The following is a 23,921-nucleotide window of genomic DNA, read 5'->3' on the forward strand; positions in this document are numbered from 1 at the left end:
TTCGACCGTGCCGCAGGGTGATCCGCCCGAGTGGCTGCCTGTTTTGGATGCGGGCGTTTGCTTGCCTGAGGTTTGAAATGATACCGATCTTTGTTAGAGTGACCCTTTGCTGTCTGTTTGTGTTTATATTGGCTGGTATGAGTTTTTCTAAAGTTCTTCTAAAATTTCCAGGCGTTACAGAAAAAAAGGCTTATACAGCGAGGGATAGACCAATCTTCGGTTCAGACCACGGAAGCATTTTTTTTCTCGAGGCGCTAAATTTTCTTTCGCGGAAACTCATTGTGTAAGTTGGGTTTTCTGCGGTGTGTTTTGGGCTTAACATTTGACGGCACCAGTAAGGGACAGAAAGCTTTGCTTTAAAATAAATATGGCAGCATCTCCACTCCGTGGATGATGGCGAGGGTGCGTAGTACGGGGACTTCAAATGACGTCCAAGTTGCGCCCCGAGTGACATCCGATTTGCGCCCCGACCGCCATTCGATTTGAGCCGTGAGTTGCACCTTGATTATTCCCCAAACGAAACCACAACTCACGGCTCAAATCGAATTTCGCTTGATTTTTGCTGGATGGTGGTACGCGCGCGGATGGACGCGGACGGACATTGGGAGGTCCTAAGGTACTCCGCATGGTCACAGGCGGGGAGTAAGCCGTTTTACTCTCGGGCACTAACTCACGGTCGTAGCCCAGTGGGTGAGACGACTGACAGTAAATCTGTCTGGTCTACTAGACACATGCTGGAATCCTGCAGGTGCCTGGGTGACATTGTGTGGTCCTGAGGCACTCCGCACCTAAAAAAGTGCGCCTATGACCCCACGCGGTTCTATGTTCGCGCACACGCTAATTCAGGCACTGTCTCCTCCGGCTTCCGTCGGCTTTCCCACATGAAAGTGCTAAACAATGCCGTGTACACATTCCGCGTGTCGACTCCGATGACCTGACAGTCTCGGGCTTGCTTGCTGCATCTCTGCTGACTAGGCACTGTCGAAAGCATTGTTGTGGCGCAGTAGGCGCCCCACGAATCTCCGCTCGCCCAACTATTTTTCATGACCCGGTGAGGCAGCGCACAGTCCAAAATCACAACAGGGATACAGCAAATACCTATCACGAATTCCTGTCATACGAGAAAAAAATTACCGCATCTTCCCGTGCGGAACGCTGATGAGAATGCGAAGCATCATGGGGGTTCCGTGTGGTTCCATTGTCTTGCCGTTATGTTGAGTGATCTGGTGTTTAGTAGCAGCAGAGCGAATTCCGCGTCCGGGTCCACACCGGTGGCAAAGGCACGCAAGTACTGTTGTGTTACGGTGAGTAGGCGGTGGTTCTCGAAGCGCCGAAACTCGTCCATCATGTTCTTCTCGATGTTGTCGTTATCTGTGGTAGAATCGGTAGTCTCCGTCAGCGTTGGTGAGCTAAAGGTTGTTGACGTTGGTGCACCGGCTGAGAGCAACGTACACGCCCTCCTCTTCGCAGCTTTGTATTCTTCTTCTTCTTCAGCGGTTCCCCTACGGGAAGACGACGACGGTGGTTGAACGCTAAGCTACCTCGTCATGGATTCTTTGGTTGGCCAATCTCTAGGGGCATCCTGCCGCGAACATCATCAGAAGAGCTGCGGACGAGGCGAGAGCAACGTACACGCCCTCCTCTTCGCAGCTTTGTCTTCTTCTCCTTCTTCATCAGCAGTTCCTCTATGGGAAGATGGCGACGGTGGTTGAACGCGAAGCTATCTCGTGATGGATTCTTTGGTTGGCCAATCCCTAAGGGCATGCTGCCACAATCATCATCAGAGGCGCTGCGTACGGGGCACGGACGCGGGACTTCCCCACGAGCAAGAGATGCTTTGCATCTAAAAAATTCGCTGTGCCAACAGAAGTCCTGTTGTTGCGACAAAACCATCTGTTGTTACGACACGTTTCTGTCGTAACCACAAAGTGAATTTCGTCAACTACAAACACTCCTGCAGTCACAACAGAACAGCCATTGGCGCAACTCTTCATAATGGGCAATAACATTCAAACCATGTGCAACTACTGATGGAGCATCAGGATCAAGATAAGAGAAGAATTCGGCACGACGGAACACCAAAATTAGGACAGGAATACATTACATGACCGAACGTTAAAACACCGACACGACAAGACGACAGTACGACACGCGAGTATACGACAAAAGTACAGAAATTTTTCTTGTCGTTATTCCCGACGTTGTGCTGCTGAGGAGGCGAGAAGCGAAAAGGCCCGTGTGACAAGACTTTGGCGCATGCCCAAAGATCCCCAGGTGGTCTAATTAATCCGGAGCCCTTCAATGCGGCGCGCGTCATAGAAGAGGTGTAGCGTTGGTACGTTAAACCCACAACCAATAAAGTATATTTCACAGTGGAAGCCTTAATTTTTTCTTCAAACGTAAAAAAAGTGAACGTGAAAAGTTACGATCCTCGTCGGCGACAACATGAATGGCACCAAAACTCATGTGACCTCAACGGCGGGAAATGTGAAGTGGAGGAGCACGGTTGTGCACTGGTGCCGCTGCTCGGCTTTCGACTTCCTATAAGCAGTCTGAGGCAGTGACGCCAATTTAGCGGATTTTGCGCTGTATCTCGCGGATGTTATTTTATACTGACGGGAACAAAATTACTCTACAGGGTAGCTGATTTTTTGACGGGCCATTTTCATACATAGCAAATTTCTTGCGGATGCCTCACGCTGTGCACCGATTCCAAACCGTACAGCGAAAAAAAAAAGAAATTAGCCCCGCTTAGCTCGGCTATGCCAGGGTATACGTTGCGTGAGCTAAGGTTCAGCGGGTTATACTTAACTTTCCTGATTATCAAAGATTAGCTTGATTATCATGCTAACTGCTGCTTGAATGACACACACACGGTATACGCATTATGTGACACATGTATGTTTATGAAGTGGCTACGGTGCAGCGCCACAATCGCCCCAGAGCTAAGCTGGTTCCACAGGACCACGCCGGTGTTGCTGCGACGCACGAGCCATTGGTTACACACCCGGCCACCCCTCGCATGATGATCAAGTCGACCGGGCCGCAACGTGCGGAACGGAGTTCCGCGAAGACGCTGGGCGCGTGGGGTGCGCGAGAGACGCCGGGCAGCGAGCAACGTTCTGTGCGCCGTGTGACGTCCCTGCTCCTCGCGCATGCGCAGCACGGCTCTCCAGGAGCCGCGTGAAACTGCTCAACCTCGGTCAGTGTAGCTCAGGCTACAAAACAATTTTCGTGTCCTCTAAAAATGAAGGAACTGTTAAACTTCGCCGAGTAGGAGGGCTCCTGATCACTCGCTGCGCCCGTCCGCGACAAACTAGTGAGGCTTTCATAGCAGTGATCGCTTTCAAGGCAAGACAAAACGGACGAGCTGCAATGCACCCAAGCCGTGGACTCTGCCCGCCCCCTGCCGGTTGCGGTACAAACAGCGAGATCGCTCCCTGGCAGAGAGCGGGCTCGCTGTTTGCACCGCAAGCGGCAGGTGGCGCCTCGAGTTCCGGCGGGATAGGGAGCCTACATGCGCCGCGCCTTCGTCGTTTAGGGCGAAGCGACTAAAACCTGACTGGAACACGGACGTTGTTGCCAGCATACTGTACAAACGCGTGCTGGCAACACTGCTTTGTCCTGACCGCAACCGACGCTGAACGCTGCCCCTCACGGCTACGCTGGCAACACGTGCAACGCGCACTGAACAACGTCCGTGTTGCGGTCAGGTTTTAGTCGCTTCGCTCAGCCTCCCTCCATGTTCTGCGGCTCAGCTGTGCTGCATATCACCAACAGGACGCGTCTAGCGAGCTACAGTGAATCAGTAGCCCAGCTTTATTTGGAAGCTCCTGCAATGTGTCCTTCTTGCTGGTTGTTTTCTTCAAATTGCTGCTGAGTGTTTTCCGTGCGATCCTTGTGTGAAGTTGGCTCACCGTGGTGCATTTGGTGCAGCACCACCACCCGTTTGTGCCAAGGAATCTGAGAGTGGAAGGCGAGCGTTACGCTTCCAGCAAGCTTTCGACATTGGTGCCTGTGCTGCTTCGTGCATTGCCCGGCGTGCTTCCGGCCGTCACTTTTATCTCATAGTTGTGATGGAATATGCCTAGCAGTAGTGACTAATAACTCAGAACTTCTAGATAACCTAGTGTGCTTCAACATGGTTTTACATTCTACTAGAGCGTGCAAGCTCCGCTTCAGATGTTCGTGGGATCTGTAGTCGCATATTTTGACGTGTGTCGGTATATGTATGTTCCGTTCAGAAGAATTTATTGAGCATGTAGTCTTAAGTTTGTGCGAAGGGCGAACAACGAAACGCACAATGCTTTTTAACTGTACATAGAAGCTCTAGTTACAGCTGTGACCTGTGCTACCCACTTATGATGCCTGCTTCGCTTATATTTATGTCAGCAAGGCAGGTACAGACTGCTTCCAAATAATTGCCACATATACAGCAGAAAAGTGCCGCACTGTTTTGTGCTTGCATTCGGCGTTAGGATAGGATGATGTGCTGTTTTATGCCCAATTTGGCCTTTGGGTGAAAATCTGTTTTATACCCAAGCACCCCAGATTTTCTGTTTCTACTAGTGGAACAGCTGCACCATAGCCACTTTTACCTTCCAACCACTCTTCAAGAGCTCATTGGTACGTGCATCAGTTCTGGGTGCGAAGACCACAAGGACATTGAACAGACAGGACGGGCGCTACTTGCAACCGATTTATTTAGGGTATGTCGATCAGGTATAAGAAGCATAAAAAAAGGTCACAGGCGTTTGGCAGGAGCACATTCCTTGGAGTAGATTGATAAAGAGGGGGCTCGCTAACAAATTGTTCTTTTATTTGATACAAAACGTTTGTTACATTATGTGCCATTACATCCGTGCTTTCTTCCACTATTTTTCTTTTTGTCAACTTGGGTGCACAATTACAATGTTGCACTCAAACGGCCTGTGTAATTTTCTACCAAAGGTGCACATTTTCAAGGGGTCCCTGATACATCAGCTGATTTGGCCAATGAAAGCTTTATTTCAAGTCAAAGGTGTCTCATCGCACAACTAACAAGGGGCTTAGCATGCTTCTTACCACAAATTTTGTGCACCTTCCTTGTGTTGTTGTTGTACAAAGCTTGGCGCACTTTAAAGGTACCGAAAACACAGTCGTAAGATTTCATCTGGAGGCGACCTTTTTAAAGTTGTGCACATTTCGGTGTGACCTTGGTATGATCGTGGAAAAAGTTTTATTTCAAAAATGGTCTGCAGTAGCCGTTGGTGACACAGCTTTTGCCTTATAAGAGTCACAGCCAAGATGTTTAGAGGACTACACAACAGATAACGTTTCCACCTGCACTATTTTTATGCGGGAGCACTAGGTTCCCCACTTTGTAGTGTTGTGCCCGCTGTTGAGTGAAGCCTGTCAGTCAAGCCTGTGTGTGCCCTGAATAGTGGCGCATGCTCTCTCAGGGATTGGCAAGGACAGGGTACTGTTATAGTGTGGAGGCACCAGGAGCAGGGTCCATCTGGACCCACTTAGTGAGTGCTGCAGCTGCACAGGATGCGCAGCGGACGATAGTACGGAGAGACGGTTAGCATTATATATATATATACATTAAGACAAACTCGAGGGGACGGCGAAAATTTGTATTACCAGAAATTCGTCTTAAGCGTACGTTATTGCGTTGTGGATGTTACAAGTGAACAAAAGTGTTGTTCATCTTAATCATGGCACATGGAGTTCATCTTAAGCGGACTCTGGTACTTGTAGAGGTGTGAAGCCTTGGGAAAAAGGAGCTGAGCATGGCCAGTGGTCAATTTACTACGACAGCAAAGAGGGCAGCCACCAACTTGGAGGGGTGGAAAAAGCGGGGAGCCCCAGCTCGGGGAATCAACATGGCTTTGTGAGAGAGGCAGTTTTCTTACAATATATATATCCGGATTCTGGCCTGTGTGGCTTTATTGCCTCATGCTTGTGCAGTGTATTGGCCCCACAGGCTCCACCAGCGGAAGGACAGGCCAACTATTTCAACTGATATCGAAGCTCAGTGTCACACACAGTCGTCGTACTGAACAAAAAACAAATCAGAACGATGACCAAGCTGTGCTTCCTCCACTCAAGCGCTCCTACTTGCACTTCCTGTAGTCAAATGACTTTCAAACTCTTCTTTATAATGGAGGATATGTAGTTCACAGAAAACAATGAAAATGAAGCGCCGACTGCGCATGCTACATCAGATTGCGGAAACACAAACATTGTCTTCCAAAGGAATTAGATGCACTACTCCTGCGATATTCCTTTTTGCTAGAAGTGTACAATGATAAAATTCGGTACTGCAAATCACGTGCAAGTAGAAAAAGTAACTGCAAATATAATAAGTTATGTTCGAATATGAATAACATTGGTTTAGTGTAACAGCTTTGAAAGCTGAGGTCAAAGATAACTTGGGCAATCACGACCTAACACGAGAGTGTGTGCACTGATTAGAAAATGGTACAAAAAAAAAGGTGAAGAAAAGACAGCGGAGCAGTGAACAAAATTTGGCACACATGGATGTGGTTCTTCAACATGCTGTGAATAGCAGTATATATTTGACTGGATGCAGTCCTTCCAGTCATTCAAAAGAGGCCCTTGCTATGCATGCCTACTAGGACCAGGATGTTACTGCAGGCATGGCCAACAAGTAATAACTCAATGTCTTGCTCATGCCATTCTCTTGAGTAGATGGTTCTTCCCAGCTCATAAACTCTGTACTGGTAACATTCCACTTCATCTAATGTACACCAGAGTGAACAAATTGGCTTTGGGCAAGGTTTTGCATGCATTAGGCTTTCTTGCATGGCGTAGGTGTCGTGCAATAAAGCCGACCTAAGCAGGCGTGTCTTGAGGTAACCCACTGTAGCTGCCCAGCAACTAGGATGTTTTGCTGCCATCATCGAAGACGTGGGTTCAATCCCAGCTGTGGCAGCCATTTTTCTGGTAGAGGTTGAAAAGAAAACCTCTGTATAGAGACTTCGTTGCACATTTCAAGGCACCCAAGTGGTCCAACTTGATCCATAGCTCCTAATGTGGTGCCTTCAAGGAGCATGTGCAGCTTCGGCTTGTAAAACGAAGCCCCCTCCCTCCCTCCTGCAAAAAGGATGTGTATTTCAGCTGTTGAGGTCACTTAACTACGTTAGACTAATAGAGCACCTTTACTTTCAGATTTTGTATTGACTTAGAAATTTTGTGCTCCCTTGACAGACCGGTGTTTTATCGCAGCCCTTCAGGATTTAAGGTATTTCTATCAACAGTGAGCAAACCATGGTCTACACCAGATATTGCCATTTCAGGCAAGAGCAGACAGGTAGATAATGCTATTGCTCGCAGTGAAAAGTTGTGCCACCTCTAAACATTTTGGTCAAGTTGTCATCCCATTCATGTGATGAATGGGAACTTTTAAATTTGTAATAGTGCCGTGGAGGCCTTTCCTGCCAGCTAGTGTACTCAGACGAACTGTAAAAAATCAGTAAAAATTTTGTCTGCACTTAGTGAAAAATAAAGTAGGATTTATGGCTTGCTTTGCTGCCATATTTTCATTTCAATCTGTTAAGCAGGACCTGGCAGTCAAGGTTACTTGTAGAATTGACACTTGGTTGATTGATTTTAGGGTTTAACACGGCGACGCAACGCAGGCGATGAGGTGCACCGTAGTGGAGGGCTCCAGATTAATTTTGACCACCTGGGGATCTTTAACGTGCGCCGAAATCTCGTACACACGGGCGTTTTTGCTTTTCGCCTCCATCAGAAAAGCGGCCGCCGCTGCCGGGAATCGAACCCGCGACTTCGTGCTCAGCAGCGCAACGCCTTAGCCACTGAGCCACCGCGGTGGGTAGAACTGACACTTGGACAAGCAGATACAAACTATAATGACAAGATGCAACACAAGAAAAGGAATCGCACTAGTAAATAAATTTTATTCATAACAATCCACACAAATATATACACCGACATACACTTGTAATGCAGGTTTTATGCTACAAGGCGTACAACTGCAATTAACAAATATATTTGTGTCATTTGTGTGCTTACATTGAAGTGTACAAAACTGTAGGCACCAAAAACAATAGCAATGGCCATGAAAGGCACACGTACCCATTGAAAATTATATTCTGGCATTGGAGAAATATTCTGACATGGAGAAATTAAATTCTATATAACTGCACTTCAACAACAATACATAAACAATCCATGTGGATTATGTGTATAGTCAGCTGAAGAGGATGAAAGACAGGATCTATCCATCTCCGCTGTTTTTTTTTTACTTCGCCGTGGCTAAAACGACGACTGGCTTCATAGATAGTGACCTACCCATGGCAGCCAGCGACAATGGGGGCCAGTGTGCCAAAAAATTGCTGGGTAGGAGCGGCACGCCCCGTCAGGAGGGCTAAATAATCTCCAACCTCACCAGCTTCGCTTTTCTCACAGTGTGACTGCTGGCCCAAGATGTAGTGGCTGTATCAATCAGTACCGACCGTTCCAGTCAGTATGTATATCACCAGTCAGCACCTCGAATTGGGCACTTAGTCACAAGTCAGCATCAGTCAGCCGGACCCAATTCTCACCTATGCAGAAGTCAAAGTGCACAACTAAACCATACAGGTACTATATCTGCCTGCTTGACTACCATTATTAATTTTTGAGCATACCCGTTCATTCAAACGTTCAGAACCTTTACCAACTTTGTCTTTACATGGAGAAGCTTTTTTTTGGCGACGCTCGTTTGCGCACATGCGGAAACGCTTGAGTGTGTGCAAAACAGTTCCAACTTGGCCATATTTCAAGCGTGGCAACGCAGTCATTCTTGCGCGGAAGCATAATGTTTTGCAGTAGCAGGAGCACTACTCGACAAACATTTCTTCAGGGGCTGTGGCGCATTCAGATAAGCTGCGCCCCTCTTGTAGCACCTTCCTCAAGGTGGCTTGCCAGCCCTACATGTGGCCAAGTTGGGTATACAACAGTGGACCCCGGTCAAGGCCGGCAATGAGAACCGTACATGTAGTTATCTTCAGGATATCTTTTTGAGCCACACCCTCGTACCAAAGCGATAGGAACCAAAATGAAAAATGCTTTGGCCATGTTGCTGCTGTCGCACGCAAAGAAAAAAGTTTAGCAGTGTTAATAATTCTTTGCAAAACTATTCTTTTTGCACTTTGGCAGGGCACGAGCAACAAAATCACTGAATCGCTCCACAGCAATCACTTTCTTCTTGCTCCGCAAGTGTCCTGGCTCTAACACGCAGCTCAAACAAATGAGGCACCCTACTCCGCTGACCATGAACAGAAGTTGGGCTCCAGCAACATAACACCAGTGGTGCGAAGTTTATACCAAGTTTGTTGCGTCCTGGCTTGTGGCTCCCTGGAAGTAACAGGTCCTGGCAAAAAAAAATGGGCAGTAACAGTTAGACAAATGATTGCAAGGAGAAAAAAATCAATTTCTCCTTTTACAGGATTATATGGCACAATGCAATTCCACATATATGCATGAGCAAACACACACGCACTCCTTAAAGGAGGCTCCATGTCAATGAGGCATGGGTGACATAACACTGCTCCTTTGGAAGGGGCAGTGTTATGCTCTTCATCTTGCTGGATGACGTGGCCAGCATGTCAAAGATGGCAAGACCGAGAGAAAGAATGATGATGCGGAAAGGAGACAGCCGCATCCTACTCGTTCGTAACTGTCACATATAAGAAGCTGCATCATGCTTCCATGGCTTTCTTACACTAGTGAGGACCACATCTGCTTCTTGTAAGCACAGTCGTGATCCCACTCATCATTCCCCACCCTCTCATTAGTGGGGTGCGGCTCCTCCCCCGAGTTAGTGATGGCTGTGACAGTGTGTAGTGATGCAAGTAGTACAGATAAATTTTAGTATAAGTTTGCTAGGTGCCCTACCTTATTGAATTGCATCTGTCATTTTGTCAACCTCTGAAGTCTGCCGAAATATGCGTGCAAGAAAGAAAAAAAAGAAAGAGTGTAACAATGTTAGACCACACAGAAAACAGCACAGTAGAAGCAAAGGATGGGGTGAGGACGGGACAAGAGCTAACTTTCGATAAATGCTTTGCTGTAGGACCAGCATGTATAAACACATCTGGCTTGTAATAGGAGACAAAGAGAGAAAAACATCAAAACGAAAAACTGTTGGAAAGCAAAGCTTGAAACGACACCTACAACAACTGCCCATGGGATATCCCTTGAATTCTTCTCACACGTGGCTCTACAATGAGTGAAACCAGAGATTCTACCAGCCGTTACTTGAAATCCGCGGGGGCGGCGTCCTGAACGCTGCAGTGTCGGCCACGGCCTGGCTAGAGCGGTGGACGCTGCCGCGATAGCCTGCCCGTGTGTCGGCATAAAGAAAACGGAGAGGAGCGTCTTCCGAAGGGTGAGACAGTAGAACCTAGCCATCCTGATGTGCTAGCTTGGGGCTACACCACTGCGTGACACAAGCGCAGACACCGAAGCAATTTGGCATGTGAGCTTAGTGATTCCAATTTATACCGATTTAAAGTTAAGTAAGTTTGAGAATTGCAAGAAAGCTGAGGGAACTTTTATAATCACTATTTATCAGGACCAGTTGCTACTTTTGCCTTTTGTAATATTTCTTAAAACACAACCGAATTGGTATTCATCAATTTGAAAAACGGAGCCCCATTCGTGGCAAGTAGTGCACAAAAAGTAGCGTTTCTCTAGTGGCCAGATGTCTGTATGTGGTTTGTACGTTTTGTTTTCCCGCCCTGCAAACCACGTGGCGGTTTTCGTCTCTCATCTTTTGCTGTTTGTTTTTGTTTCCTTTTCTCCGCTTACGAGCCAGATGTGTTTATATGCGCTGGCCCTGCAATAAAGAATTTGTTGAAACTTTGCACTTGTCCCGTCCTCGACTTGTGTTTTTACTGCACTATGTTTCTCGTGTGAGTATGAACCAACATGCCCAAACATTTTCTCTTCTACCCTCCAATAGTTTCAAAGAAACAGGCCATGCAATTCAGCTGATACTGTGTTCATCATCACGCTTTTAGAACTTGATTGATTGATTGTAGGGTTTAATTCAGCTGATATTGTGTTCATCATCACGCTTTTAGAACTTGATTGATTGATTGTAAGGTTTAATGCACCGACGCAACACAGGTGATGAGGCACACCATAGTGGAGGGCTCCGGATAAATTTTGGCCACCTGGGGATCTTTAACGTGCACCGCAACCTCACACACACGAGCGATTTTGCTTTCTGCCTCGATTAGAAAAGCGGCCGCCGTGGCCGAGAATCGAACCCGCGACCTCGTGTTCAGCAGCACAACGCCTTAGCCACACGCTTTTAGAACTTCACAGCATAAACAATGCCAAGGTCATCATGCACTGTCGAACCCAGAATAGTGGCTGATCTAGTCACACAAAACAAGATAAGTAACAGTCACTAAGCAGTGTCTGTTCAAGCACTACCACATCAATTGACATTACGTAAACAAATTTTTTTCATCTAGCATGCATTGCATTCTGTAAGCATATATGCTGGTGTATGCATATATGTGTGCCCGCATATTTTGTATACATACGCACTAGTGGCATAGGCAAGATGCATAAACTTGTGCATAGCTTCTTAGCCAACGCTTTTTGGCCTTGGCCACTACAACACCAGCCAGATTAAATTGTGGTGGAGGAACTCCTGACGTTTGTACTGTGGATCCGGGCAAATTTTGATACAGTCAGGCACACATCACATTTTCTGATAAAATGCGGCACTCCCCAGCATTCAGCTGAGCGACAGTGGGGCCACAGTACTGGATGCATTGCATGGACATTAGAACGTAACGACACCCTGCAGTGTATGGGGATAGCATTCCAGCGTACTCCATTGTGGAGTAATATTTGATAGCTGAAGCAAAAAGCACCATAATTGTTTGGCCATCGAAGTTAACCAACCTGTAAGCAAGGTGCTCACTGCATGTTCCAAAACATGCAAACGTGTATTGCAATCTCGTCCTGTCTATTATGTTCGGTTATTATGAACGCTTTCAGTATTTAATCAACTTCTAATTTTCGCTACACATTCCCATTGAACGTCCGCAATACCCGCAGCTGCGCCACCGATGTGTGCAACATTTGTGAGCGTCGCCCTCGCCTTACCGCGGACAAATTTACCCGTAAATTTCAACCTCATAAAAATCAGATTTCATCACATTTAAATGTTTTCAAACGAATGTTCGATCATTGACTGATTCGCACTCTCTCACTCGCAAGACATCCAATCGTCATCGCATCGTCACAAGTTCTCGAAGCGAAGTTCGGCAAATCGTAACGGTCATTCTTCGCGGTTTTCAACGATATCGATGCAACCAGGCAGGTTACATTCACGGCAAATCATGCCTGAACATCAAAGGAGTACTATAAAAACAACGGCGCAGCCGCAAACAATGAAGCAACCAAGTTACAGCCACGGGACGTGCAACAACGCCGGTAAGCAGGTCGGCCGATTCCACTGCTATTTGTACTATATACACAGCTTAACAGTAGAGAATCGCTAGGCTTCGAAGCTATTTGGGCTTCGGGTGCGTCACTTAAGCTCGAAAACCTCGTAATATAGACCGTAAATAATTATTAAGCGGTATTTGAGTTCGATAACTCACTTGCCGTAAACAGACATGGACGCCGCAATCTTGGAAGTTTGTTGACATCAATGTTACCAGACGAGCATCGACATTTCGCTAAATTGAGAGGCCACTTACTATTATTGCGATTTTGGGTACTCATTAAGCTTAAAAACAAAGCCAAAGTAGCATGGTATTCATCCACAAAACACAAAATCCGCTGTTGCAAATTATGGTGCAATGAGAATGCACTTGTAGCAATTGTGTCACCATAATGGATTGGCAGAAAATTTTAATGCATACAAGGTATTTTTATTTAGTTATGCTGTCTTTCAGTGGGTGAGCACGCTCACTGTCCTGTGTCGCGCTGCTTCTGCGGACCGTGTGGCTTGCTGCTAGAGTTGTCTTTCAGAAAAGTCCGGCATTTATTCGTTCTTTTCTGTGACCAGCCACCAGTAACAGACATGTTTTCACCGTTTTTTTCCATATCGTGCAAGCTATGTTCAATTAGGTGTGTGTGGCACCTGAGGTAAGCTTCCACACATTTCTACATTCTCCAGATGTGTGAAATAGAACAAGCTGGCTTTTCCGCCATATTCATGGCTCACACAAGAAAACTGGCGCTCAACTAAGAATAGCTTGTTCTGTTTGGTTTATTTCAGAAACAATGATTTCTTCTATGGTTTGAGCATTGTTGGACAAATACACTGGCACATTGGAGTCCAGCATGATGATACCATTGCCCACTGTGCGTATAAAGATAATGTAGCATTTAAAAAGTTGGAATGCAAAATAAATGTTCTGAGCTCTGTCGGCAGTCCATGCGTGTTTTGTCCTCCATTGCAGTTTGTACAGAGTGATTTTGATATGACTGGTAGCAGAATATCTGACACTGAATTTGCTCACCACTGGCTGCACTAGAAGAAATCGCAAACATGATAATACGTAACTAGTATACTGTGAACCTCTCTGAACACTGAGCTAGAAATAATTCTCAAAAGGAAAAAAAAAAAGTAAAGAAATAATGGAAAAAAAATAGGTTGCTCAAGATTACGATACCCCCAATGCAAAATCGGAGCGCAGTGCAAACTGCAGTCTTCTCGGTGACGGCGCGTAGCTGCTGTGTCTCAGAAGTGACCGCGTCATGAGTGAACACACGACAGCGGGCGCAACTCCGGTGTTTTATCACAGTGCCTCACTGCTGCCGAGCATGTCTCGCGCGGCCTCTGCTTACTGCCCTCCCCCTCACACTTTCACCATACTTTCCTCCTCCACCTTCCTGTTTGCTCTATCTCATTTATCTCTGATGCCCTCTTCTTCATTCGGTTACTCCGAAGCCGACAGTGATGTGAACCTCCACCTTCCTGTTTGCTCTATCTCATTTATCTCTGGTGCCCTCTTTATTCGGTTACACCGAAGCCGACAGCGACGTGAAACCACAGAAGCGAAGCGGGCACTTAAAGGGTGCCCTCTAAATAAGAAATGGCAAGCAGATTGCCTGTGTTGCAATGAAATTTCTTTTATACCTAACCTATCCTAACCTTGTAGCTGAACAGTTGGCATTATTTAATTTACCCCAGTCAGGAAAAGCATGATATACAGCTGTTTAACTCCAGCCCTTGTTCATTTTTGAAAAGTGTTTTTTCCGTTCTTTCCTTACTTTTTTTGCTGCTCCAGCAGCGCTGGGAGCATGAGCATGCAAGAAAAAATGTTTATATGTGTTTCACGCGAGAAGTTGTATGGCCATGACACCTTTAACTTGCATTACAAATTTCCTGCTTCACTTTAACCGAAGCAATAGAATAATTAAATGAAGCATCAGTTTTACATTTAAAAAATGGGTAAAATGAGCAAGTCCACCAAGGCAATAAATATTTTAAAGACAAAATGAAATGGCTATTTATATGTTATGTTAAAGGTGGGAAAATTAAAATTCTTCATGATTAGTGTTCGCCATTAATTCAATTTGCAACATTGTTTACTGTTTGAAGCATTTATAATTTACAAAAATTCCTTGGGGCACTTAGTCTGCTTATGTGGTTTTTAAATAACAAGCATTGTGGCTTCAGCTGGCATTATATGCTTCCTGCACTTTGGTCTTGTCATTGTACTTGCCTGGTCGACCAAAGTTAGCTGGTGCAGAATCTAGCAGTACACCCGACGTCGAGCACATTCCATACCAAGACACGGTGCTAGTAACTCCAATACCTTTGAGAAACATCACGTAAACTGATAGGTTCGCCTGGCGTGCTATTGAGGCACAATTATGTAGTCCCCCAACAGCTCCGACAAATACCAGGCAATCTGATGGCTCCAGATGGGAGGTTATTGAGCCACGCAGTCTTGCAAAAGCCACCAAGGACTTGCTCTCGTTTTTTGTTATTTCTCCTTTTAGCACACTTTTGTTCATAAGCTATGCTCCACGCATACCTGATAAATATCAGGGCCATTCACTGCTTATAACACTAAATATTTCGCCTCAAGGAGCAGATAAGGCTTGCACCTCATTAATAATGATGATGATGACTGATAGTGGTATCCCTTTTGTAGCGGGGTGATGACATGTCATCTTACCAAAAAAAAAAAAACTAATATACCCGTGTTTTACACGCATTTAATACTAGCTCTGCTCTTAGGGCAGGCACAAAAAAAACTTATTAGGCACAGAATACTTATTCTTTCTGTTACACGTGGTAACTGTCCTAGGCAATATTGCCCTGTGTGCTTTTCGTCCACCAGCATTCTAATCTTCTCTTTGTCGCCTCGACAGCCCTGAAGTTGACTTCCTCTGTGCTACCCTGAAACCCTGCGGCTTCTGGAAGCCAAACATTTCCCTCCAGGTTTGGATGGATACCCTCGCATTCAAACACTATGTGCCACATAGTTTGTTTCTTTTCCGCAGACTGCGCATACCCCATCACTTTGAGTATACTTCCCCACAAAGCTCTTAGTTCGCAAGCAATCTGTCCTAGCCTCAAGAAGCAAAACGCTTCCCTTAGAATTATCGTAGAAATTTTCCTTTCTATTGCCCAATTTCTCAGCCCTGTACATTTCTAACGACGTTTTAGCTTCTATTTCTTCTCTCCATTTATTCATTTCTATCTGCCTTGCCTCCTTTTGGTTACTTTGGCTGTCTTAGCTTCTCCACTGTTGTTTCTGCATTTCATCTAGTCCTCCTTAACCACTGCGTGCCCACGCTTTTCATGTATATGTACCTGAAAACCTTAGCTGTCCACCTACGTCGATCCATTGCTCTCAGCCTCCTCTCAAAACATATTTTACCCTGAGCTTCTCAAACTGGAAATGCCGCTCAGGTCATTCCTCTGTGCAACTGCTTCGTTAGTTGTTTTTCCATGCGCTCCTAAGGGCAAACGGCCTACTGTTCTCTGGTTCACTTAAAGGTCTGATTTTTAACTTATTAATACAGAAATAAAAGTTGGCTCTGCCGCACAACATGCAAACTTTCAAGCCTCACTGCATGGCTTGTTCCTTGGGGTAGGTTTTTTAGCACGACACCAAAGCTATGCAGGAAAGCGCACCACAAAAGCCTTGCACAAAAGTGTAACTCTTGCCAATGTTGGCTGAAGTGCAATGCTACCTGTGCAAAATTTATAATCTGGAAAGAACTTTCCCATCATTGTGGTGGTATGAGTAAGAAACCAAGAGTTATTACTTGCTGCAATCCTTACATTAAAGTAAAGGTCATACCAACCAGTAGTGTACCTCACCTCTTTTAAATCCCTGGAGCAAGCCATTCAACTGCAGTCGACTCTTGATAATTTCAAGTCACCCAATTAGAATTTTCAGTTAATTGGAAGTGATGTTCAGGTCCCAGTAATTTTACATGCAATTCAGTAGAAGAAATTGCTTGATAATTCAAAGCTAAAGCCCAATATATTGGTTAATTTGAAGTTACTCAGTATAAAAAAAAGAGAATGTGAAAGCAATTGAAAAAACGAATGTGCGCGGATAACGCAATCTCACTGGTAGTAACCCACAACGGAGAAACTTGTAATGCTTTATGTGAAGGAAGAGAAAGAGCTGCTCAGAAGAAGTTGGCCGAGGGTGGAACGTGAAAATTGTAGTTAAAGGCTGTGGGATAAAGAGAACAGAAATGGGGCTGCTGCGATTACGGCCATTTTGGACCTCTCGTCGCGGCAAACAAATATGTGAAGGAAGAGAAAGAGCTGCTCAGAAGAAGTTGGCCGAGGGTGGAACGTGAAAATTGTAGTTAAAGGCTGTGGGATAAAGAGAACAGAAATGGAGCTGCTGCGATTACGGCCATTTTAGACCTCTCGTCGCGGCAAACAAAAAGTCAGAAAAATCAGATGGCGAATAACTTCACCGTATGAAATTTCAGACGTCGTTATACACTGGCACAACTAGGTAGATGGCAGTGCCACTGATGCTTTCGAATTATTGGACATTCCAAAGAAATTGGCCAGTGACCGTGTACAGCGCTCGGCGATTGAAACGTGATACTCTGAGCGCGTGGCTGCCGGTGCTTGTTGTGTTACAGGTGAGCGCTTGTGAAAGCGAGCTGACGCTTGTGGTATACGGTGAGGGTGAGAGCATTTGTGACGCATGCTTAGTGCATCTGGGAGACAGCCTTTCAGTGTGTGGTTCTTGACGGTGCCATAGGGGTGCTACATGCCATGGCTTCAAAACGCTGCGCCGCGCCACGATAACACATCACGATAAATGTGCATTCAAATTCTTCATAATGCGCGCGGTGCCAGCTCGCCCAGCTTCGCACGTCGCGGCGCAGCACGCAGGTGCAGCGTTTGAAGCCATGGCATGTAGCACCCCTATGGCGGCGCCAAGAACCACACACTGAAGGGCTGTCTCCCGGATACACTAAGCATGCGTCACGAACGCTCTCACGCTCATCGCATACCACAATGCATCAGCTCGCTTTCACAAACGCTCACCTGTGGCGCAACAAGCACCGGCAGCCACGCGCTCCGAGTGTCGCGTTTCAATCGCTGAGCACTGTACGTAGAGATCGAAGGCAAACATTATGATTAATTTTTCATCAAGGAATTTGGCATCACTAATCGTTTAAAAGCACCTTTTGTTACATGAAAACTTGCACACACCTATAAGATTGCAATCAAGGAATGAGAGGCCTCAATAAAACGGAACACTCGGTGGATGAGTGTGAGAGGAAAACCTATGGGCAACAGATGGATTTGGATAAAGCAGGATAGGAGAAATCGGATATGGAGCAGACAGGCCTCTGTTCTGGAGTGTACACAAATAGACTCAGGATGATGACTACGGCATGAGCAATGTGAGAAAAATTCTCGTCTGGCGATGTGGGACCAGTCCGGTCAAGGAGTGCCCCGTGTCAGCAAAAAAGTAGCGATGGCTACCTATTCTTCGATTACCTGAGGCTCCTTTAATCTTAAAACCCCACTTGCATTGCTTGAGGAAATTATTGCCGAAACGCAATTTCATTAGTAAATTGCAATAAATAACTGACTTCTAAAACGACCATGTACAGCAACCTCTGTAGTGCAGTCTTAGCGATAAAAAAAAAAACAGCAGCTTTGAATGGACTCAACACCAATGTTTGGGCACCAAATGTGAGTGCATTAGGTGGGTGCACCTCATGGTATGCAGTATGTTCATTGTTAGCATCGAGTGTCTCCATTTCACTTTCCCCTGAACAGAATAAGTCGCGGCATGTATCCTGTGGAATCCATTCAATCTTCTAACTCCTGCATGCGAGCGCCAGGAATTCTCAATTATGTTTCCTAAAAAATTACAACAGAAATTGTGGTGACAGGTGCAAATTGTATTTTTACACACACACACGCACGCACGGATGCACGCACGCACGCTTATATAATCCAGCTTCTCAACAGGAATATACTTTCACTGCACTGTCTCTACGAAAGACAGGCTGCGAAGCGCAGATTTTGCGAAATACTTACACCCGCAACGAGAACAGTGACGCCCTTAGCCCAAGGCATCGACAAGCAGTCTCTTGAGGTAGGTCTGTCTCTCTTTAGAAACAACGCAGGTCACCCGTCGGCCACTCGTACACGTGCGCCGACTGTAGTGGAAATTTTCGACCAGCCCCTGTAATGGAAGCAGTGAGCGACGTCTCGATCACATACGATACCGAAATAAATACCTCCGAAACTGTGCCCACTTTGCATTTGTGCATGCAACCCAGAACCCCTGTTCTGCTTACTGGGGCTGTGAACGTCCACCTCGGTGTAATAACTGTCACCAGTAGTAAGCATAGTGACACCATAGCTAGCAGATTCGAACTCAGTTACGCAGACGAGCCCCTAAGAAAAAAAAAATCACGACGCTTTGCTTTCGGGTGCGCGTTCGCAAGAAATATGGCACGTAGCTTACCCACTTTAAAATGAGCCTACACTTCTACCACGAGCCATTAAGCCAGCAACACCTTGTGTGTTTTCTTCGGGGTATAAAAAGCGCAATATCACATGACTAAACACTTACCTCCTGACGAGCTTGTCGCTACCACCGACGTAGACGGCCACAAAATCGAGCGCCTTTGCGTCGTCGAAGCTGAATGTTCGAAGTTGAGGCGCGGACTGACGTGAGGCTCGGTAGCACCCTAGGAACGTCAGCTGGAATAACAGCTGCCATTTCAAACTACAACAGCGTACAGGCCGTCCGTCCGTTCAGTTGAAACGGTGCCGCAAAAGCACGGACAGACGAACAAGAAAAGCACAAAACAACGTTGTCAGCGTTGTCAGCATGGCCAAAGCCCCTCAATTTTTCACACCAAAGTTGGAGAGATTTTGAGGCCAAAAAGACAGCGTTGCCAGCATAGTTGGGTGCGTTTAGGCCGATTTGGCGGCGGTTGTGGTCAGGTTTTAGTCGGATGCCGTTTAGGGTGGCGACAGCAGAGTCCAAGGTTTCCTAACGGTGGCTGTGGCGGCCGCCAAGCTTGACGGGCCGCCATATTGGAACCCTAGTGCCCGCCCGACCTATGGAGCCGGCATGCGCCGCGCCTACGGAGGCGCCGAACAGGCTATCTCTAGCACGACCTGCTTCGAAACGATCGTGCGTGGTTAGTGGTTATCGCCAAGCAGCTTTCCAAAAACTTACTGCTGCTGGGCACAGTTGAGATCGTGGGATCATTCGTTTAATACGGCATTCACGTCCTTGGTAAAGGCTTGCCAGTGCCTCCTTTGGAGGCGACTACGCGATTTTTCGTGCCTGAAGCTCCATGTGGCGCATAACCGGTGTATCTTGTTTTTCACATGCAGAATCGTGCTACGGTGCAATTATTTTTCGCAGGTCAGTTCGGTGGCAAGCAGGAAATATATCTCAGATTACATGACATTAGTCGAGAATAAAAACACGTCGTGAGCAGCTGACACAATGGAGAGCAACGTGTCGAGAGAAAGGCGCAATGTGAATGGAGGCACACCAGTGTTCTAGGTTTTGAATGGCTTTTTCAGGCTGGTGCTGAGGAGCAGCAAAAGAAAATGTTAGCAGGAAAATATTTCACAGATTTTTTGAACGCACTATAATGTAAGTGATACAAATAAGGCATAAATTTTTCTTTATTACAACTGTACGGCAATGAAGTTGCATAGAGTCCTTAACAAAGGCACAGTCCTGAATTACGATCGAATGTACCACTCAAGTCGTTCAAGTGTCCTCACATAAAAAAAATTGATCGCAGCTGCGTATCTTGTCGGTGCTGCTTGTCGGTGCTGTCGGTATTTTGTCGGTGCTGCTCAAAACTTGAATCTTCAAAATGTGCCTAGAAGAAAAAAGTTAATCTTAACAACAATATTTGAAAACCACATAATGCACTTGAATTACTCGATCGCGAGGCAGAATGCTTGCTCTCGCGCGTTTTTTTGCCTTTTGGAATGTAAATTGATTATGCCCTCTAACTAATGCAGTACGGGAATTTTCATGGGGCGGTTCTCCACAGAAATCTTTGCAGACTTTAGTGACCCCTCATACGCAGTTTGGCAGTGTTGCAAGAAAGAATCAATCATATATTCCACCCCCGTGCGGAATATCAGCACAAGCAACGCAGGGGACAATTTTTTCGGCGACCCGATGAATATCCAGCACACGGAAGCTTCAAAGTCGATTGCCGAACGCAGCTGAGGGATGAGACAATACTCTGAATTGCAGCGCGTTCGAAGATTGCGCAGTCACCCAGCGATCGCTTTTGTCGCTTGGTATCAACCAATTTTTGTCGCAGTGACGAGAATCGCGCCTTTTCTATCGCAAGCGTGAACGGTCCGGGCCTTTCGGGGATGTTTTATAACCGGGCTTAGTTTTGAACATTCATGTTTCATGCATGCGTAATCCGGCATAATCGAGCCACGCAAACAATCCACTTGCGCGCAGGCTGCATTCGCACGCTAAATTGCCGCTCGGCTACGTGCAGCCGTCGCTGGAAACAGGCCATGGCCTGCGCTACCGGCGCTCCGGCGACGGAGGAGACGTTGAGGACACGACGACGCTCGCTGAAAGCGTTGCAGGTGCAGAGCACTTAAATAATAGAATATAGCTGCAATTACGCGTGCAAAAAACATGAAGCGAGGTGCAATACTCACAGCGCAAACACGAGAAGCAGCAGTGGCTTCCCAGCGGTCCCTTTCCACTTGAACGAGCCAGCGCTTTCTTCGGTTCAGGCTGGCCGGGAAGCGGAACATCCGTGTGCCTTTTCTGCAATGGTTCGTACATGCGGAACGCAACAGCCGGGCATTTCTGGTGCTCATACAACTCCCAACACATTCCCCGAGCTGGCATGGTTATGAAAAGCTTCCCGTGGTCAACAAAAGTCACCGCGAGTCACAGGCGGCAAGGACGCAGCCCTACGCACACGGCGGCAGTGAACCGACTGGAGAACAACATGGCGCCGTATCGGACCCGTTGCTATGGCAACGTGTGCTGGCAACGCTGCCCGACGGCGGAAGGTGGCACGAGCTGTGTCAAAGAGTGGCACCACCCGAGTTAGTGAGAAACTCTATGGCACCACCCTAAACGACGAAGGCGCGGCGCATGTAGGCTCCCTACGGCGGGAAGCGAGGCGATCGGTGAAGCAGCCGCCCACTTTTTGTTTTTTCGTTCGAAGTTGCGGAGATAAATGAATGACGTCCCACTGCTTTGTGTCCACAAAAAAACAGTTCTGTTTGTTCCCCGTGTAACCTGACTGCCCTTCCTTTTGAGTTATGCCGAAAGTGGTATATTCGCAGAGGTTCAGGACGCAGTGTTCAAGGATCCCTGGCTCTGCAAATAACTGCAATGCCAAGTATGTGGTAACGGAAAACAATTTGCGGCGTCCAAGCACTGCGACTTTCAACTTGCCAGCAGATATTCGGACCTGAAAGCTCATGCAAACAGCAAGGAGCATAGGGAACTGGCTGGCAGTTATTCCACCAAGAAGTAACTTCTGTTTGCCAAGTCAGCCTTGCGCCATAAACAACCAACCATCATCATCATCGATCAAGAAGTAAGTGGTCTTCACTACAAAAATTCAAGTACAAACTGGGAATGCCGCTGAGAGCAGAAATACTCTATTTATGGCTGAAAATTGTTCAATAATGACTGCCGATCACTTGGGCAAACTCTTGGGCCAACTCTTGTCGATCACTTGGGTCAAGTCGTGTCCTGACAGCGAAGCTGCAAGAGCGTATCAAATGCTCCGCTCCAGGGCGCTTCCGTGATTAAGAACGTTCTTGGCCCACACTTCAAGCTGGTCTAGCACAGGACATTGTGGACAGCTATTAAGCTTGATCACTGATGAGTCGACCGACGTCAGTGTCCCAAAATTCCTTTCTATTTCTATCGTCTATCACAGTGTCACCAAGTCAACGATCGTGGCCACATTCCCTAAATTGTGCACCGCGGAAGTGTGGACGGTAGATGGAATTGTGGGGGCCGCTAGATCCACTCCTATGGAGTACTGTCGTAAACTGGAAAGGATGAAAGGCAAAGGGACAGACAACGTGAGCGTTATGACGTTGATCAACAATGGCGTTCATTGAAAGTTGAAAGCTGGGACTCCTCATTTCGTACTGATCCGCTGTGTCTGCCACTCTTTGCAACTAGCCACGTCGGCTGCTACGGCGGAACCATTGCCGAGAAACTTGAAATACCTAATAAGCGAAACGTACAACTGGTTCGCTAGATCCCCTGCCCGCAAATTGCGTACAAGAGGCTCTACGGTCTGACTAATGACGCCAATAACCACTGAAGATTGTGCAAGCGTGCAGGACGTGGTGGCTATCTCTCGAAATATATGTATCAAGTACCGTTATCCAACGTTATTTCCCTAATCGAAACATTTAATTTGAGACTCCATACGCTTACGGGTCATCATTATGAAGTCCAACCTTTATTATTGCTCACAATAACTAAGTCATCATTATGACCACGAAGCATTTTTTGTTTGTCCCACGTGATTTCCCTCCTCGACACCTTCAATTTGATACAGAACACCAACACGATCAATCACGACAATATAAAAGATGGGATATGATACGGGGATGGAGCAGAAACGCCATGTTGGTGAGGCTTCCTCCGCCCACATCTCCAGTCATTCCCTTCTTACACCATAACAACACAAGGAAACCATGCAGAACACCAACAACACATAATCACAAACCATCAGGCGTAACAGATCTATATACCCGGTCAAGTCAGGTCACGAACAAATCATGAAGAACAAGATCAATAAACCAAGATCAAAGACTCAAGAATCAAGTAAAGTTCAAGATCAAGAACAAGAACAAACAAGACAAGACGTCTACCAAGGATCAAAGTCGGCAGTGAAGATCAATTTTTAGAACGAAGCGTTCTTAAGGTTTAGTGTTTGTTATTTTTCTTTTAATACTTGTAGAGGTTTCTGATTTTTCGTTTCAAACAAGGAAATTTTCCTTTCATGTTCAAAAAAAGAAAAAAAAGCCCGCTGATAGTTTTCCCGTTCCCGGGGGGTGGTCGCTGATCTATCTTCTCTTCCCCATTACCCCTTCCTTTTCCTGCCCCAACCACATTTATACCACTACCTCAACCCATATTTTTACCCCTCCTCTTCCCTTTCTCTCACTGCGATACATATGTGGTGCAGGCTGGGAAACTCTTTGCCTCTCACAGTCACCTCACCTCACCTCACCCCACATGCCCTAGCGGCACATCACTCTGAATTTTAACCCAATCTCTGACTACCCATGACTACCGTGTTACACGGTTCACCATTTTCTGTATTTTCTCTTAATATTTCTTTTTTTAGTTTTTTACAATGTCGTTTAATCCACGATCTACATTTACGCTTGTATAATAATTGCAGGTTAAACTTCT

At 46.4% G+C, this 23,921-nt stretch overlaps 2 long non-coding RNA genes across 2 annotated transcripts; one reads left to right on the top strand and one right to left on the bottom strand.

The window, feature by feature from the left end:
• Positions 1-7,909: 7,909 nt before the first annotated feature.
• LOC144179521 (uncharacterized) lies at positions 7,910-19,465 on the bottom strand. Its single transcript, XR_013324269.1, has 3 exons — positions 19,083-19,465; positions 18,542-18,689; positions 7,910-9,385 (listed from the first exon to the last, which is right to left on the bottom strand). It is a non-coding gene; the product is annotated as an uncharacterized LOC144179521 (long non-coding RNA).
• LOC144179520 (uncharacterized) lies at positions 10,986-13,366 on the top strand. The gene is made up of 3 exons (XR_013324268.1): positions 10,986-12,471; positions 13,100-13,131; positions 13,265-13,366. It is a non-coding gene; the product is annotated as an uncharacterized LOC144179520 (long non-coding RNA).
• Positions 19,466-23,921: the final 4,456 nt, after the last annotated feature.

This window comes from Haemaphysalis longicornis, unplaced genomic scaffold (assembly GCF_048455015.1).
Source record: "Haemaphysalis longicornis isolate Haplotype H1 unplaced genomic scaffold, Haemaphysalis longicornis Haplotype H1 scaffold_4, whole genome shotgun sequence".
Lineage (NCBI taxonomy): Eukaryota > Metazoa > Arthropoda > Arachnida > Ixodida > Ixodidae > Haemaphysalis > Haemaphysalis longicornis.